At 38.0% G+C, this 5,714-nt stretch overlaps 1 long non-coding RNA gene across 1 annotated transcript; it reads left to right on the forward strand.

Annotated features, from left to right (window-relative positions):
- The first annotated feature begins 511 nt into the window (after positions 1 to 511).
- Positions 512 to 5,486, forward strand: LOC136789108 (uncharacterized). The gene is made up of 3 exons (XR_010827915.1): positions 512 to 1,692; positions 1,839 to 2,034; positions 5,141 to 5,486. It is a non-coding gene; the product is annotated as an uncharacterized lncRNA (long non-coding RNA).
- Positions 5,487 to 5,714: the final 228 nt, after the last annotated feature.

Genomic DNA, 5,714 nt, shown 5'->3' on the forward strand with positions numbered 1-5,714 from the left:
TAAATTACAGATAACTTATATTGCTAAGGAGAGCTGTGGAGTGATGATATGTCTTCTCTGAATTACCTTTTCAAACCAAATCAAAAACTAAGCTGTACTTTCTGTAATTGTTGTTGGTTTTGAAGGGTTATTTTTTTTGTTTGTTTGTTTTAGGCACTTTCCCAATTCTCTGTTATTTGTCTTTCCATTAAGGATGTAAACCTGCTGGAAATACTAACACCTCTACTACTTAATACCAGTCACTAATTTTTCAGTGCATGATCAGATTTAGTCTTTCTTCCTGCCTTATTTCAAAGTCAGAATCTGATCCAGAGCACTTTTTTTTTTTTTTATCTCTGTAAAGTTCATCTATTTAGTTAGCTAGAGAATGTCATTTCCTTTAAAACCAGTAGAAAAGTTGCCTCCCCCATCACCACCACCTCCTACACACTCAAAAGGTTAAAAACTTTTTCTGCAATTCCCTCTACAGAGAATGTTATACTGGTACACTGTGGCATTACTGTAGCCAAAATATGCATTTAAATAGAGACACTCAGTAAAGTAAAATCACATAGGAAGCTAGAGCTATTGATTTTTTTCTCTTTAAATGAGGCATTTTATGACTCAAAAATTTTACTGAAAGTCTACATTGCCATGTTAAAGTAACGGCAGAAGTCTTGTGGGGACCAAAACACAACAATACTAAGTGTAATTTTTTTCCTTCTCTTCCTGGCTGTAAATGTTGTTTTATATTTGTCATCGAGGTGACGCCCTTCTGCTCTAACATCCACCCTCTGTTCTTTTAATCCTAGGATGTTCAGCAGCGTTTCACCCTTGGCTGCTACAAACGCTGTCTGTGTCACCAAACAGGCTGGGATCTCCCCAGAGGAATTTCTACAGGCATTTAGATCCAGGCTGCTGTGGATTCTCAAGAAGCTGTCAGATGCCAGGGCCACGGGGGGTTGTGCTCTCCTTGTGGGTGCCCCTGAGCCCTCCCAGCCCAAGGGATGCTGACCCATGGTGGCGCTGAACCTGTCTCACCAGGGGGCACGCAGAGGGGATGCTAGCTCCTGGCAGCCTGTGTGCTTGTCGCTTCACATGTTATTTGTCATTCCTTTTACACTGAATAGTCCTTAACCAAGTAACTCAATGAAACAGGTGCTCTCAGGGTGCACATAGAAAAAAAAAATATGAGAGAGAGAGAGAGAGAATTAGGGTTATTCAGCTCTCTTACATTTTTACCAGTATTTCATCATTTGCTATGATCCTGAAACATGAGGAAAAATTCCAGTGTTTATTCCAAACCCTTTTAAAGAAACGGGTCAACAAAACCAGACTACAAAAAGGCAGAACACTTGGACTTTTAAACTGATGTTAAACCTTTCCCGTCAGGGCAAGCTCAATTTTATAATTCCTATAGCTATCATATTATGGTGTCTGATGAGACCTGCAGTTTGGCTTGATTATTGTATTCACTATGAACCAAGCTTTCCTCATACATTTCCCATCTTGCCTCATATGGTGTGGTCAGGGGAGAGTTTGCAGCCCTCGGAGGATGCACAGATCAGACAGGAGACCTGTGAGCAGACTGCCTGGCCACAGTTTCCATAAAAGCAGTGCAGCATGCCAGGAAAACAGAGCTTAATGCTGAACTGATTCAGAGGAGAACGCTTGGGGTAAGGAGAATGTGCATCGTGTTTAAACAACTCAAATGTAAGTAGTTCCTTGAATAGTTCCTTAAGTATTTTCTATTGTAAAACTTATCTTCCTGACACTGAAGAGATGGATTTTGTCTTCTGGAGGGGTTATTTCCTTGATAAACAGCTTGCCAGCCCACAGTTCTCTTTTTACATTTTCAGTATAACCTGTTCTGCACTCTACATCCCCTGATGTGCCACAGCTCGGTTTGCTCGCTTCATGCAAGAAGGGTCTGGCTGAAGAGGCAGGAACATGCATCATGGTCGCGCCCTCGCGGAGACCTGCAGAGGTGGCTGCAGCAAGGGAAGCAAGCAGTGCGAAGGTGCGTGCCTTCAGGAAACCCGCAGTTTTCTTCAGGTACTTTCCCATGATGTCCCAGGTAGCAATTTTAAAGCCATCGGTGGAGGTATGGGGAATCAAGGTGTCACTAACTGAATAAAAATCCTGAGGCAGTTTGGAGAGCATTTGGGCAAAATTTTAAAACTACCCAATGAAAAGGAAATTAAAACTGTTTCCTATACTGTTAGACAATGAAGTGCTAAATACACAGTTCAGACCTCCAGATGATGCAGACAGTGGCTTCGTCAACTTGGTGGAACTATAGTATTTTATAACTACAGTTTATTGTGCTATACATTCTCGTAAATCAGATATTTGTGGTAGATGAACCATGCTTTGTTATTTTGTTTGTCTGACGAGCCACTTTTTTCATATTGTAAAGACAGTCTTTTAATGTAAAGTCTTTCTCTACATTTAAAATCTTTAGAGAAACATTTACACAAAGTTGTTATCATCGAGCAGAACACAAGAAATCATTATCACTATGTTCACTGCTCTCTGAAACAGCACAAATGGGTCTGGCAGATATTCTGACTGTCCTTGGATCGTTTTTTCAAAAATCCTGCATTCACCAGAAAAAAAAAAAAAAAAGAAAAAAAAAGAAAATTGCAAAGCTATGAACCCTGAAGCTGTAACCATGGACTTTTTCAGAGAGCAGTGACATGCAAAGGGTATAACAACTTGATATTCTCTTGACAGCTACAGGATGTAACTAGGGCCAAGGTGAAAAGTTCAAACATAAATTGCAACACACCGTAAAAATCGAACTGGGGTGGAGAAAGGCCAGGAAGGGAGATGAGGGAAGTCAAGTAGTTAGAATAAGGAGTGAAAATACAATCTAATCTTTCTAGTTTCAAAACAGACTAAGGCTCAGTGATACTTTGCTTTGTGGGAGTCTCAGATATTGAACATCTAATTATCTAAAAGCGTACACATGGCAGTGTGATATGTGGTATACTCAGTTTTCTGATTATCCCAAAATGACATTGTAAATTAAAAAAATTAAACTGAATGGTTTGCTTAATAACAAGACTAGTACACAGATGAGTTCTTTAATGAACTACATTATTTTTCTGTTCAAGTTAATTTCACATAGTGTTCTTTAAAATAATTCTCACAGGAAACTGACTTGGTTGTATGCACAAGCGTCCAGTGAGTAAAAGGAGTCTAAAAATCTTGTGTGAACCAAGACATGCCAGAACAGTCTTTGCATAATAATTATCTTGTTTTTGGAAATCTATCTTTAACAATCTTTGCAATTCATTAATTTCCCCCCTTATTTCCAATATCTGATCAAACATAAAAAAAATAAAGATTATTCTGCATTTTTTCTTCATTCAACAGAGCCTAAAAATTCTGAGAACTCATTACACCTTTGTGAAACATTCACTGCTGTCTCACTATGCTACAATAGCAACAGCCACTCAAATCTGAATTTCAGATTTGCTAAACCTTGTTCCATAGTTCCTTGTTCCATTTGCTCCTTTAGACCAAGCTTCAGTTCTTCAACAGTATAATTCCATTCTTTCTTCAAGTATTTTGTATGTTAGAAATCAGTTGTTCATGATGTAAAAGTAATTCCAGATATTTTCATTGAAAAACTTACTGGTCTCTCCCTTTGAGCCATTTGGTGGTTTTTCTTAGCCTTTTACCTAGACCCAAGGAAATAATCAAGAATATAATAATAAAATAAAATAATGTAAAGTAAAATTTAAAAAAAAAATAATCCAAAACTAACTTTTCATCAAGCTGATATTGAAAATTCACCTTCCTCAATTAAAAGAAAACCTTGATATGATCACAACCATCCAGATAACTGAAGTAAAAGAAAAGATCACAAATCCAGGCATTTAAAATTAGAAAAATGAGTATTCTGCTCTTAAAATAAGCTACTTCCAAGAAAAGAAGGGCATGGGCAGTGGGGGAGAAGAATTTGCTCATTTGGGGCTTTTCTATATATTTCTTCCATTTTCTTATTTTGATTAAAAGACTTCATCAAATTCTGTACAGATTTTGCCTTCTTCAAGCTGTATTTTTTTTTCTTAAGTAGACTTTTCAAGGAAACTTATTTCCTCTTCTGCTTGTGAGCCAATCCTGCTCCCTTGAAGAAGTGGTAGGGAGTTTTGCTTTTGGTTTTAATGAGCTTTGGGTCAGTGTCTTGAACTACAGATTCATTAGAGTAAGGAATAATACCCCACGCCTTCCAATTCCCAACTACAATGACTCACGATAGTAATTTCTTTAAAAATATATATATATATATATGTAATTGTCTTACTGGAATAGATCACCCGTAGCTCGCTCTTTGGACACAAAAAGCTTCACTGTAAATCTTTTAATTTAATATTTTTCCACCTGCATCATTTCTGGTTTATCACCACTACACAATGTCAGCACTAATGCAGATACAGCTGTCAGGCTGTTGTTTTTTTTCTTCAAATAAAACAGAGAGAATATAAAGATGACTTCTTCTGATTTTAGATTTGCACGACATGATCTGCTTTGCTATAGAACAGCTTTAAAACAGTAAAATAAGCCTAGTCTAGATAAACTGGGCCACTTGAACTATCCAGTGAGCAAATGAACACACTTCTGAAGTTCAAATCTTCTGATGCCTTGTTGCCAGTAGCAATTTGCAAGTTAGCTCAGCATCTGACACAATGAGTGGAAGCAGCCTAGAGTTAAATGCTGATTGCTGAAACTCCCTAAATATTATCATGTAAAACATAGTTTTTTGTTAAAGAGATACCATTCTCCACTCTCTGCTTCCATCTGCATGAATTCACGGCATCTCCTAGTGCCTGCCAGTCATTTTGCCAAGCTGTTTTTACTACATAGGTTAAACAGTGAAGGATAGTGAAGATCCTTGTGCGTAAGATGGGCTACCCAATCCCCTATGGTGGCAGCTGATTCTGCTTATATCCCTGTTCAAGAGCTCAGCAGTGTGCTGGGAGGGAAAAAAAGACTTTAGGAAGAGTGGATAAAACCAGCAAAATTATGAAGAGAAACCTTTGTTTTCACCTCAGTATTCTTATAGAAAGGAAAAAAAAAAAAAAGGGAGGGGTGGATCAGATTTTTCTGATGTGAACTGTAGGCATAAAATAAAAGATTGATTTTGTTGAAGGTCCACTGAGATTTGTGCTGAACAACAGGCTTACAGATGAAGAGGAGAGGAATCTTTATCATGCAGCCTCAGAGCTCGCGCTGCCAGGAGCACACTGGCTCCAAGGAGGAAGAGCGTGCATGTAATGAATATATACTGACCTTCTGAAGCTGGATCTAGCATGACTTTTTGCTAGCATTTTTGTCTAAGAGAAAAAGTCACTTAATGCGACCGCTTACTGCTTAATGTTATGTAAAGGACAAGCTGTTCCTAAAATAAAACTTCCTCTACAGAATATAGTTGTACTGTGAAATAAATGGCTTTTAAGAGATGTTCAAACAGTTTCAGGTTTCAGAAGCCTGATGAAACCTTCGAAGACCAGAAGTCCTTTGTAATTTTATCCTCTTTTTCTTTATGCTGTAATATTGGATGCCAACCATGGACATGTAGGGACTTATTTTACCCTCATGATTCTCAGGGTAGTGTAATTCACAGTATACACAACCTGAGAAGTAGGCTGTGAAACAAGAGAAAGCTGTGCATGCCATGATGAAATGGGATGAAGACATGCTCATATAATTTCTCTCTGCACAGT

This window comes from Anser cygnoides, chromosome Z, assembly GCF_040182565.1.
Source record: "Anser cygnoides isolate HZ-2024a breed goose chromosome Z, Taihu_goose_T2T_genome, whole genome shotgun sequence".
Classification (NCBI taxonomy): domain Eukaryota; kingdom Metazoa; phylum Chordata; class Aves; order Anseriformes; family Anatidae; genus Anser; species Anser cygnoides.